We start from the raw sequence: 13,786 nt of genomic DNA, 5'->3' as shown, positions 1-13,786 counted from the left end.
GTTTGTAAACTTAAGCAGAAGCTTACATTATTCCCTTGGGACTAGAGGTTTCCAAAAAATAACCTTGCAAGGGTATATCTCACAAGCACACTGAGCGACTGCTCTAAAAAGCTCTCCATTCCCCAAGGAAACCAGGCCCGAGAAACTAACCCCAAAGGATTATGCTTGACGAAACTCGGAATAACGAGAACGCGTTATGACCAGGGGCACAATGATGACATGAGTTTTTGTCTTGATGAGAGCGCATGCGCAACTGAAGGAGTTTATTTCAGCTTTTATGGAGTCTTAGCAAATGGCTTTAGTTGTGTAAACCTCCTCAGGGATGGGTGTTTCTCATGCACAAGCAGTCTCGCATTTAAGGGTTTGCTAACCCAAAATGCAAACAACACAAACACTAGGCAGGTTTGTATAGGCTTGCCAGCGCTCGCGAACACTAATGAGTGCCGGCAAGAATCAGCCATTGCTGGCAAGCGCTCGTAAACGCTAGCGAGCATGGTGAAAATCAGCAATACTACCTGACACTAGCAAACTTTGGCGAGGAGAGCATTGAATCTTACCTGTAAGGATAGATACAGGTTAAATGGGTTAGTGAGTGCTACCGAAGTAGTGCTCACTTGTGGCAGCAATAAGCTGAATTTCTGTGTGCTACTGAAGTAGCACGCAATAGAGAAAACAGCAAACTAAAGCTCCATGCGCTACCAGAGTAGCACCCGCTGGAGAGTAGGGTCTCACAAACCTGGCATGGGTACTAAGGTGAGCAACCTATGTTGCTCGCAGACCTTCGTCAGACAGAAGAGCTCACCCACCCACTACACTAGAGCTCAGTGGATGGGTGCGCATGACTTCTCTGCAAAATTAGTCTTTGAGAAGTACTCATACTCATCCTACCCACCAAAAGGGTTCGGTGAGTAGTCTTACGTTCGAAGGGCTTGGCCTCACAAAGCTCCATGAGCTCTGTTGTACCCCAAGAGGCAAGATGTACTGAAGTGGTAGAAACTGGACCTGGCCTCACAAAGCTCTAAGAGCTTTGTTGTGCCTAAAGGCACGATGTCGACAATAATCCTGAATAGTTAAAGCCTACAAGACTCGTTGATGTGAGATGCAGCGGCCACAAGCAGCCGGCAGTCATCACCATTTGTGGCAAAGACCAAAGAGAGAAGTTGCAATGAGACTCGTTTTGTACCCTGAGGGTATGGCGGCAATGAGTAGGAACTGCAGTTAGTTACCTAACTCCTTCGTCACCAAGCTCCGAAAAGCAAGGGCAGGACATGGACGATTCCAATTCCCGCCGGAGTAATTTCCCGTAGGGGAGAAACCCCATAGGTGAAGGCTGTCTTTCCCATGGATGGCAGCGGCTGGTGGAGGGACTCTCCCTCAGAAGGAAAAGTTGCTCAATACCTGGTGGAGGTTAACTCTCCCTCAGATGGGAAAATCATCCAACACCTGGAAGCGAATCTCTGGGCAGTACTCTCTACTTCCCGTCAATGAGCTGAGCTCAAGTTGAGGATCGACATTGAGTGTTGCCTATGAAACTTAGCCGAAGCTCGTTTCTGGGTTCAACCCGAAGGTGCTACCCGACAAATCATTCCAAGAAGTTCTTGTCAGCAACTGCTCAAGCATGCCAGCCAAAGCAGAGCGAAACTCAGGGCAAGCAGAAGCTGGGGCCAAAGACATCCTGCTACCTTGTCTTGCCTGGGAAATCTGACCGCCCCAAGAAAGGGAGCTCTGAAAGAAAAAGAACCTTTTATTAAGTTTAGGCCAGTTGCTTTTAATCATAAACTGGTTAAAAGGTTTTAGCGGGAGAAAGACTATGTTTTTACTCTACCTAGCAGAAATAAAAAGTGACAGTCAGTCACTAGTGCTGGTGCAAGCAGGGTAGCTAGCCTACCCGATAACTAGCAGAGGGTAGTTAGACTCAGCTTTGCCGAAATAAATACTCTTACATGGAGAACGGAAGGTTTGTATGTTGGGCTGTAACAAATGATTTTTTTTATTTTAATATCAATAACCTTGATTTAAGTTTTATTATAAACAATATAGACCAAATTTATTCAGGAATTCTATTGAAGAACAAGGAGTCCTGTACCAGAAAGCATGCGCCATAGTATTGCGCCAGAAAGCCTGCACCAAAAAAAGTCTAAGACCGGGCACCAAAGTGTTCGGTGGGTCAAGGTGCTAAGACTCGAAGGTGGAACTATCAGAGGATGATCGGTCGATCTTGAGATGACCTTCTTCACCGCCTGGACAGGGTCCAGGAACCAGGAGGTGTCGGGGTCTCTAGAGAACAAGATTGTTTCCCATTGAACCCCACGAACTTATTTAGGTGGAGTGTCAAGAGGGTGCCGTCAACATGTTTGACCAAGAAATAGGCCTGTGAAGCAAAAGCTACCTTAGCTTACAAAGGAACCTGATTCCTCTCGCAAAGTAGACCGAATGCACTGATCATAGAGCATTGGCTAGGCGAAAGCTGATAAGGGGCGCTTATGAGAGCGCACTCCTCAGCACGCCCCATTAAGGTGTAATAAGCATCTGTCTTCCTGCATGCGCTCATGAGGTAAAACTAACCTTCATTCTAGACAAAGCTTCTTAAGTGCACGAGTCTTGATGGGAAGACTTGCCCAAGAGAGCACTATGCATAGCCGAATCGCAATATTATTCCTCAAAGAAATGGATTGTCCACTAGCCGTAGCATTGTTAATATGTTCGTGTACACACAATAAATACATGCTAATAGCTTAGCGATCAGACCTAAGTCGGTATTAAATGTTTCCCTGCACGACTTATGGTTGGGGCTTCCTGTCGTTCATACACATAAGCAGAAGCTGACAATGTTTGAATGGCCACCTTGAGCGAGAAGCTTGTTATCGTTTTGTAAATGTAAGCAGAAGACTAGACTAGAAATTGGCAAAATTGAAAAATTTCAAGGCTATGTCTCACAAGCCTGTTAAGTGAGTGCTCCAAAGAGCTCTCCAAGAGAAGATAACCCTTAAGGATTGCGTTTAATGAAATTTGGTGTCTAATGACAACTCGTTGTGACCAGGGGCACAATGATGGTATGCAGCAGACGAACGCAATCAGACGCATGTGATCAGTAGTGAACAGTATTTGTAGAAACAACCCTGACGTTTTGTCTTCGTGAGTGGGTATGCGCAACCGAAGGAGTTCATTTCAGCTTTTTATGGAGTGTTAGAAAATGCCTGTACAGTAGTTGTGTAAACCTTCTTAAAAAAGAGTTTCCCACGTAAGGGTTTGTAGGCCCAGAACGTAAGGAACACAAACACTAGGTAGGTTTGTCCAGGATTGCCAGCAAACGCCGGCATGCCCTAGCAAGTATCAGTGAGCGCTAGCAAGTATCATTGAGCGCTGGCAAGTATCGGCGAGTGCTGGCAAGTATCGACGAGTGCTAGCAAGTATCGGCGAGTGCTGGTGTGTATCGGCGAGTGCTGGTGTGTATCGGCGAGTGCTGATGTGTATCGGCGAGTGCTGATGTGTATCGGCGAATGCTGGCGTGTATCGGCAAGCGTTGGCAAGTATCAGTGAGCACTAGCTAGTATCAGCGAGCACTGGCGAGTATCAGCGAGCACTGGCGAGTATCAGCGAGCACTGGCGAGAGTCAGCGAACGCTGGCGAGGAGATAATTGAATCTTACCTGTAAGTATATATACGGGTAATATTGGTAGTAGGTTGGCTATGACACCAGTCACCCGTTGTGATACTATCGCTGGAATTTTATTAGGTCCTTTGACTGGCCAGACAGTACTACTTTGGATCACTCTCTCTCGCTACGGTAATTTTGTCTTTGCCAACACATGCACCGAATAGTGTGGCTTATTCTTTTTACATTCTCCTCTATCCTCATCACCTGACAACATTGAGATTACCTAACAATTCTTCTTCCCTCAAAGGGTTAATGAATGCAATGCAATTTTTCAGTGGCTACTGTCCTCTTCGTAAGGTTAGAAGAGATTCTTTAGCCATGGTAAGCAGCTCTTCTAGGAGAAAAACACTCCAAAATCAAACCACTGTTCTCTAGTCTTGGGCAGTGCCATAGCCTCTGTACCATGGCTTTCCATCCACTGTCTTGGATTAGAGCTCTCTTACTTGAGGGTACATTCGGGCATGCTGTTCTATCTTATTTCTCTTCATCTTCTCTTTTTAAAGTTTTTATAATCACATATATATATAAAAGATCTTATTTAATGTTGTTATTGCTCTTAAAATATTTCATTTTGATTGTTTGTTATTCTCTTGTAGTTCATTTATTTCCTTGTTTTCTTTCCCCATTGGGCTATTTTCCCTATTGGAGTTTTGGGGCTTATAGCACCATGCTTTTCCAACTAGTGTTATAACTTGGCATATAACAATAATATTGTCAGCAAGAACTTGATACTGAAGTAGCGTTCACGTGTGGCAACAGTAAGTTGAAGCTCTGCATGCTATTGGTAGCGCACAATTCAGACTACAGAAAGCTGAAGTTCTGTGCACTAACGAAGTACACAACAGAAAGCTTAAGTTCTGTGCACTAACGAAGTACACAACAGAAAGCTTAAGTTCTGTGCACTAACGAAGTACGCACGCTTGCTCTGACAAGTAGGGTCTAACAAACTTGCAACGAGTACTAAGGCGAGCAACCCCAACGTTTGTCAGGCAGAAGAGCTCGTCCATCCACCTCAAGAGAGCTCGGTGGATGGGTGTGCAACACTACACATGACATCTCTGCGAAACTAAAGTCTTTATGAAGTAATATCTAAAGCTCATCTTAACCCCAAGGGGGTTGGGGAGTAGCGCTATGTCATCCCCTCGGAAAGAAATGAAAAAGGTTGTATTGGCCTTGAAGACCAGCCGTTTCTCCCTCAAAAGAGATTGAGACATAAGGGGTTGGCCTAACAAAGCTCTATGAGCTCTGTTGTGCCCCAAGTGGCAGGACGTAGGAAATAATCCTGAAGATATATAGCCTACAAGTACTGTAGTTTCTCCCTCAAAAGAGTTGGAAACCCAAAAAAGCATAGGTCCTTGAAGGACCTGGCCTCACAAAGCTCTAAGAGCTTTCTTGTGTCCAAAGGCACGATGTTGGTAATACTGTACTGTAACCCCAAAGAGTTAAAGCCTATGAAACTCGTCGATGGGCCAGGTGCCGACCGGTTGCAGGAACTGCAAGCAGTCACCTAACCCCTTCGTCACCAAGCTCCGAAGGGCTTTGCTCCAAAAAAAAAGGGCAGGGCATGGATGAATCCAATTCCCACCTGAGGAATCCCCCAAAGGAGGAAAACCACCCAGGCGAAGTCTCTCATTCCTGCAGATGGGAAAGAGGACCAACCCCTGTTGCCACTGTCTGCCATTCTCCCCGCAAGCAGGAAGATTGCAAGACGGTGGCTGGTGGAGGGAATGTTTCCCTCATAAGGAATGATTGCCCAACACCTGGTTGAGAATGACTCTCCCTTGAAATGTTAAATTGCTCAACACCTGGAGGCAGAACTCTGGGCAGTGCTCTCTGCTTCCCATCAACAAGCTTTGTTCAAGTTGAAGTCAGCATTCAGTGTTACTTGTGAAACGTAGCCGAAACTCTTTTGTAGGTTTACCCCAAAAGTATTACCCGACAACTCACTCCAAGAATTTCTTGTCAGCAACTGCTCAGGCCCGCCCGCCGAAGCAGAGCAAACGAGGCCCAAAGAGCCGAGTGGGTGTAAGACTTTAAGTGGAAGACCTTCAAAGCCTCGAGGGAAAAATCAACCCCTAGGAGGATGTTTGCTCCCTTCGTGTGCCCCACCGTAAGATCTCTTGCTAACTCGCCTTGCACGGAGAAACCATGAGCCCCAAGGTACTTAGCTCTGAAAGAAAAAGGACTTATAAAACTTTAAGCTAATTGCTTTTAATCGTAAATAAGTTAAAAGGTTTTGATGGAAGAGAACTCAACCGAGCCGAAATAAAATGAGACGATGTTTACTAGCGATGGTGTAAGCCAGGTGGTGGGTTACCCCTGCTACCTCCCCTTCTGCTAACTACCGGAGTGTAGTTACACTACACTTTGCTTTTAAAACTTTAATGGTTGGTTTTAGCAATCACCGAAATAATACTCCTATGGAAATAGTGTAAGGTTTGTATCTAGGCCCAGAACAACTTACTCATTCTATCTTTCCCCCCATTCAAAACCTTAGCGACAGGAGAGGTTAGGGAAGGGCGGGGAGTTAGTAAGGGGAATTCAGTTCCCTAGGTCATGTGAGATGGGCATGATCAGGTTAAAGGTAAAGGTGTCTGGTTTTAGTTCCAGTATAATTCAGAGAGACGCATACCAAAATGTCAGCAGGGTAAGATGGCCTACCCAGTAAACAGCTTCAACTAAACAGTCCCAGGCTGGGATCAGTCTGCTGCCATGTGAATGCCAGGCGAACATGTAACCACTGTAAGATAGAAAGCTGGTACAACTTCCCTTATACTGTATAACACATTGTGAGCCTTCCCTCCTATAAACTGCATTTCCCACTGTGGTCTCCCATTATTCTTGTTCTTAGGGGTCCTGTATCTCTTGAAGTACTTACTTCAGACAAAAATGGTCAAATTTGTTCAAAACGCAATGTACTAAGTATTCAAAATTCTTAAATCCAAATTCAAGCCCTGGATGAAACTGTAAATAAACAGGGTGATGTTCCAAGAAACATAGACTAAGAACAATTGAACATGTAAGCAGTCAGAAAAATATGAAGTTAAAAGTGTCGGTTTCAATTTATGGTAGCACAATATTTCTAAACTGATTTTTACCAACATAATTGCATGTAACCCTATTAAAACACTGGTTTGAACCCTGGAATTTAATTCAACAGTTAAAAATAACTTACGATACCTATCTTCATAAAAATGCCCTCTTTAGCCTACTGCTCGTTTTGATGGCCAAGACAGAAGACCTTGAGAACAATTCATAAAAGTTCTTACAGTGGTTCTCCTATTCAAACTGATTTCCAATATTCTGTATTATTAGCACTAATACCCATTTATAATCTACAATCATAATTGTTTTTTCTGTCATATTTCTCTTGTCCAATCTTCTATACAAGCTCCATCCCTTTTTATACTAGCTCCTCCCGCATCTATGCCACACATTTGAAACGGATCTTCTTTGTTCGTATTCAAGAAAGTTGTCCATATCAAGGGCATCCAAAAAATGGGCCACTCCCCCTTTTGAAGGCTATAAGAAGTGTTACTGGTGTGTTAACTAGTATTTTGAATAGTTTTGATAACTTCAGATGGACATAGTTATTTTTCAAGCTTTATGAATGGGTTAAAATATGAGACACTCAAGAAATACCAAGTTTCAGGAGTGAAGCGATTAGGAAACAAACACGGCAGTCTATGGGGTGTCACAGGACCCCCACCCCAGTAGGTACTGGTGTAAATATATGATACTTTAATTTCTAGCCAAATAGATGAACCATATATTTTTCCCACTAGCTACCTTGAGTTTTATGCATTTCTGACCATGATCATTGTAGCAAACCAATCGTTTATGAGTTTTTGGATCTCCCTTATATAAAGACAATTATGGAGGGCCCCAGTGGGAAACTGGGGTTTTGAGTGTGGAAAATGCCCAAAATGAGTGATTTATAGCAATAATAATGGTCAGAAATACAAAATATACACATGATAACCAGTTGGAAAAATATATGAGTCACGTCAGTGGCTAGTAATTGAAATACAGTATAATAATTTACCCCAAAAGCCTAAGCAAAGTCCTTCAAAAAGAAGGCAACCGTGCTTATCCCGTACAAATGGAGGACAAAAGCCCGTTAATAGAAGAAGAATCATTTATGATTAACTTCACAACCTTCTTATAGTTTTTGTTCAGCCGTGGCTCGCTTTGCTCGCAAAATGAACATTACATCGCTAATACTCTGTTCTATCAAGAGGTACGTCGATGACCTGTGCTCGGAAGGCCTGTAGGTCATTATTTCAGGGATATTTTATACTTTCGCAAGAGCAACAATAGCTATATACTGAACAGAGAGAGTTTTCAACAAAATCAATTCCCAAAAGAGATGAAATTACACTAACTTTCAAAACTGATTGTACTTCCCTCTTGGAGATGTCTTCATGAGATTTGGAAACCCGTAATTGGTTAAAAAAGCCAGGTAAGGATTACATCATACAAAGCATGTGCAGTAATTCCTAATCAATCTCCGAAAAGTAAACAATGAACTTACAGTAAGAAATTGACTTCACATTTTAATCGACCAATACTCAAGTTATAATGTCCCAGTCCCCATTAAACATATTAGTGAAACTATAGTTACGGTCTGAACATTTTGAACAGAAAAAAATAGTTTTTCCTGTAGTAAATAATGTGCTTTCACTGAATTTAACCTTCATTTCATCAGCAAATAAACCGAAAACTGGTTAGATAGTCTAAGAACAAGGATATTTTTAAGAAATCTAATGGTTTTTGCTCCGCCATGCGCTCGCTTGTGCTGCGGAAAAAGAAAAACATCAAGCGCCTATGTACAGGCAAGCAGTACATGCTGAGCTGTACACGCTAACCCCATTGAATATCATTTATTAGATAATACCTTAAGTTTTAATTTGCAGTGAAAATAAGTGTCATTTTTGAAGAAAAACAGACGTTGGTAAAGTTGTACTGTATTACAAAATCTCATTTCGAACAGAAAATATATGGTTTCCTGTAGGAAATGACATTATTTAACCGAATTTGACCTTCATTTCAACCACAAACAAACAGAACAACCAGTTCGACTAACTTCAAGTAGCCGAACTGGTTGCTGTTGTTGCGGATGAAATGAAGGGGAAAACCGGTTAAATTACATTATTTTTTACAGGAAAACATATATTTTCTGTTAAAATGTTTATATATAATGACTCTTGTTCAAATTCCGTCCTCACTTCACTCATCAAGAACGTATGTACTGCGCACGCTAACATTAGCAATGTTACGCTAACGTTAGCAATGTTATACTGACATTGCTAACGTTAGCAATGTTATGCTGACATTGCTAATGTTAGCAATGCTACGCTAATATTAGCATGTGTATTTTAAAGCATTTTTCCATATACCCTTTACACAATATATAAAAGGGTACAGAACCTAACAAACCCACCTAACCTAACCTAGTAGTTCCCAGGTCACAATCCCTAGCCGGGGGCAAGCCCCGGACCCCCTTCCTAGGTCACAGCCCCTAGCCGGGGTAAGGCCCCGGACCCCCTTCCCAGGTCACAGCCCCTAGCCAGGGGCAAGGCCCCGGACCCCCTTCCCAGGTCACAGCCCCTAGCCAGGGGCAAGGCCCCGGACCCCCTTCCCAGGTCACAAACTTGTACTGGCAAATGATAATGTTGAGCTGCGCACGTTAAAAACATTTAAAATAAAGAAATTAATGACTTACTTTTATGACCCGGACGACGAAACTTGTGGGTCACCGGGGTGTTGAGACTGAGACGTCTCAACTTCTATGACCGGCATTTGGGACACTGAAAACATTGGGATATTACATTATGTGATTTAAGGAAATTATCAACATTGGTTGACGTATCAAAAAATTCCCCATGAAATTTAGCAAATGCTTTTAAGTATGGAATACTGCAGCCTTTACAAGTTTCTATAACTTTCACCACAAAATACGAAAAAAAAAAAAAACACTTGAAATAACAAAGACCTGACTAGAACAAAGGTTTCCACAGAAAAGTATTTGTTGGAAGGGGTATGAAGAGACCACTTGAGGGAGATAAGGGAAGGGGGTAGGGAGATATTAACCCACACCCCCTGTGCAAACTTTCCATACGTATAGGTTCGTGATTGGTTAACGGAAAAACAACGGAGTCTAGAGAGTAAGCATGAATTAACTAGAATGGGAAACTTGTCCAGAGCAAGTATTTATGTGAAATCTGGGCGTGACAAGGTAATAACAAAATGTATAAAAGTAATATAGTAAGATAAAATGGAGTTATGATAAATAATATTAATAGGAAAATAAAATGAGGTGATTTTATAAGGTATTGGCAAATAAAACGAGTAATACTGGGGTCAAACGTGATATGTATACGAGGGCATTACATAAAAGGAATGGTATAGTTGTACTGGATCAAGTCATAAACTTGAATAAAGCGGGTGAAGTCGAATACAGTAGTTAAATTTAGCGGATAGAGAAAAAGAAATCCTATTGGTGGAGGAGTCTATACGCAGGGGGAAGGAGTCTATGCGCAGGGGGAAGGAGTCTATGCGCAGGGGGGAGCGGTTTATGCGCAGAAGGTTGAAACCTGCAAAGTACAAACGAACAAACGAGAGCGACTACAACCGACCAGTAGAATGACAAAAAATAAATGAAAAATATTGCTAATGTTAGCATGTTACGCTAACATTGCTAATGTTAGATTGCGCAGCTCAATATTACCGTATTTTTTCATCGGTTTATTATACAGTACATCAGAGAAGGTAATATATAGAGAAGAAAAGGCTTGTTTTACCATTATACCGTTTCCCCAGTATGCTTTCCCCACCCAAAACCCTGAGTTCCCAATGGGGGTCCCCCTTTATCGCTGGATATATATATATATATATATATATATATATATATATATATATATATATATATATATATATATATATATATATATATATATATATATATATATATATATATATATATATATATATATATATATATGATAAATTTTGCACATTTAGACGTGTTTTTCATATTCAAATAAGCCACATATATTTTTGATATATTAATGTCTGAATTCTCTTAACGACCTCGGGATCAGAGCCCCAGGCGAAATCACACAAAGACAAGAGCTTGTGACCGGGCGGGAATCGAACCCTGGTCCGGCAAGCTTGTATAGACAGTGACTAAACCACTTGGCCACGAATTTAGTCACTGTCTATACAAGCTTGCCGGACCAGGGTTCGATTCCCGGCCGGTCACAAGCTCTTGTCTTTGTGAGATTTTGCCTGGGGCTCTGATCCCGAGGTCGTTAAGAGAATCCAGACATTAATGTATCAAAAATATATATGGCTTATTTGAATATATATATATACTGTATATATATATATATATATATATATATATATATATATATATATATATATATATATATATATATATATATATATATATATATAATATACATAATATATATATATGTATATATATATATATCTGAAACTATTCATTTGCAACAGGAACGAGTGTCATTTTCGAAGAGAGGGGAATTTTTTTCTATAGAAAGAAGTAGTTTTTTTCCCTAGGTTACATTGCCCTGTATTACAGTACAATAATACCCAGACATTCTTCTAAATGAAAATATTTTTAGGTAGAGAAGTTTTTCCGTTCGTAACTATAATAAAACCAGCTTATGTTAGGTGGGGAAACTTATGGTACGGGGTACTCTAGTTTTTGTTTCCTTTATAAAACTAAGTTTTCCTATCATACCTTCTGGAATTTTGAAATGTCTAAAATTTGAAACGTGCATATTCACCCCAAATTATTTGCATCAGAAGAATTCAGGGTACCAATAAATACACCAGGATCACTTCTCATTTGGGTAAATTTGTACTGTACTACAGTGATACAATACAATAATACCCTCATTTGCTTCATAAGGAATATAGACCTGCAGTAAATATTTTCAGAAATATCTAGTGTAAATTCTGTGTTTGGTGAGAAATTAGGATTTACTTTATCTTGTAGTTATATTGAGCGTACATCGAGTACTAATACAGTATACGAGAAAACATATTTTGATATTTTAGAAGGGGTTGGGTAAGTAAGGACAAGCCATCTACGGCAGTTGGTACAAAGTTGGGTTACAAAAGAACGTGATGTTTCAATGTTCACTAATGCTGGTTAAAAGGTAAATAAGTGTATTTAGAAAAAAATAAGTCACCATATAATTATACCACCATAAAATAAACTAAGATATAGCAGTGGCATAGGCCTACCGGTAGTCACCTTTGCATGGAAACGGCCAGAGAAGGATTATCACGTGTAACAATGCTGGGTTTCATATCTTGTTTCTTGGAAGTTCACTATTGACACGGGATTCCACAAAACTTGCTTTTGGTAAACTCAAGTCACAATAACAAATAAAGACTTAAAAAAATGTAAAAGCTAAAATCTAGAATTTCATGACAATCTTCTACTGGCACTATTTGAGCAACACTCCAAGTTTAGTAGGGGGATCATCTTCAAAATATTCACTACTATTTTTTGACATTTTCTTTATTTGGTCATGAGTTTATTCATCTGTAAGACATATAAGATTTTTATTCAATAGAAATTTTATTATAATTTCGTTCTATTGACTAATATAGTAAGTCAAAACCAAAAAGTATTGGTTATATTTGAAAGATGATTACCCTAATCATACAGTCCGGAGTAGGGTATTGTAAAACCTGTCGTTTGTTGACTAAGGAGTATTATTATTATTATTATTATTATTATTATTATTATTACTACTTTTAAGCTACAACCCTAGTTGGAAAAGCAGGATGCTATAAGCCCAAGGGCCCCAACAGGGAAAATAGCTCAGTGAGGAAAGAAAAAATATTTTAAGAATAGCAACAACATTAAAATAAATATTTCCTATATAAACTATAAAAACATAGTGCCCATCAACAACAACTCTTTACGATCTCTTGCTTGAAAATTCAATAACAATGCTAAGAAACGACCCACCAACTCCCAACTGCTTGAGTTTGAAAACAAGGCCCTCATGATTAACACCGTCAAAGGCAGCACTAAAATCAAAGCCAATCATTCAAATTTCCTGACCACAATCAAGGGATTTCTGTACAGCATTGGAGATTGTAAGAAGGGCATCACATGCTCCAAGGCCTTTACGAAAATCAAATTGCATCAAGGGAACAGATGATTACCTTCAGTAAACCTATTAAGACGTTTTGCCAAAAGACATTAAAAAACTTTAGTCAATATGGGAGTTATGGAAATTTGGCGGTAATCAGTTGGACTTGATCTACCATAAATACATTGCTAACTTGTGCAAAATAGCAGATGACTTTGGAGTTGGGAAATCTGCAGTTTTATAAAAAAAAAAACATAAAACAAAATACCATTTGGGTCTATACCTCCATAAGCATCAAGGTCCATCAAGAGAGCTTTAATTTCACGAGATCGAAAGGCTAAACTAGTTAGCTTAGCCTCAGGAAAACAGGAATGAGGAAGATAAAGTTTCTTATTATTCTGCTTACTGTCAAACATATCAGCCAAAAGGATTTCCTTTTCCATTGGACAGTGAGTGTCAGAGCCATCTAGTTCAAGTAAAGAAGGAACTGTTGCATCTACACCAAATAGTGCAGATTTAAGGGTAGTCCGCCACTTATGCTCCTGGGTTGTACCAGAAAGGGTTTCTTTTATGGATAAATTTATCCCCTTGTAGTTGAAGTGAAAACTCTCTGAGCAAAACCTCTAAGCTGAGTATAGTTATTCCAGGTCAAATCTGATCTGTTACCCTTCCAAAGATGATAGGCCTCCTGCTTCTCCAAATAAGCACGTCTATAATCACCATTGAACCATGGTTTGTCCTTCACTCGGTACCTTAGCACACGAGAAGGGATACGCCTATCAACTATGTTGACTAGATTCTTATTCAAAGGGATAAGAGGTTCAACACCACTATACAGCTGTAACCCATTCAAGTTCAAAAGATCACTCAAAGTCCCATTCTAGTTAGCTTGAGATTTTATGTAAATCTTACATGAGTATGAAACATCAGGGGCAGGCTGCTCAGTGTTTACTACTAATTAAATCAAGCCATGATCAGAGATGTC

At 40.3% G+C, this 13,786-nt stretch overlaps 1 long non-coding RNA gene across 1 annotated transcript in view; it reads right to left on the bottom strand.

Moving 5' to 3' along the window:
• LOC137658515 (uncharacterized) overlaps positions 1-12,147 on the bottom strand; it is a 390,514-nt gene extending 378,367 nt beyond the window's left edge. Inside the window, exon 1 of the long non-coding RNA XR_011047353.1 lies at positions 11,949-12,147. This is a non-coding gene — a long non-coding RNA (uncharacterized lncRNA). The remainder of the gene's footprint in view (positions 1-11,948) is intronic.
• Between the last annotated feature and the right edge of the window lie 1,639 nt (positions 12,148-13,786).

The sequence above is a fragment of the Palaemon carinicauda genome, chromosome 19, assembly GCF_036898095.1.
Source record: "Palaemon carinicauda isolate YSFRI2023 chromosome 19, ASM3689809v2, whole genome shotgun sequence".
Classification (NCBI taxonomy): domain Eukaryota; kingdom Metazoa; phylum Arthropoda; class Malacostraca; order Decapoda; family Palaemonidae; genus Palaemon; species Palaemon carinicauda.
Note: the sequence above shows the minus strand (reverse complement) of the source record. Positions and strands in the feature narration are given on the sequence as shown.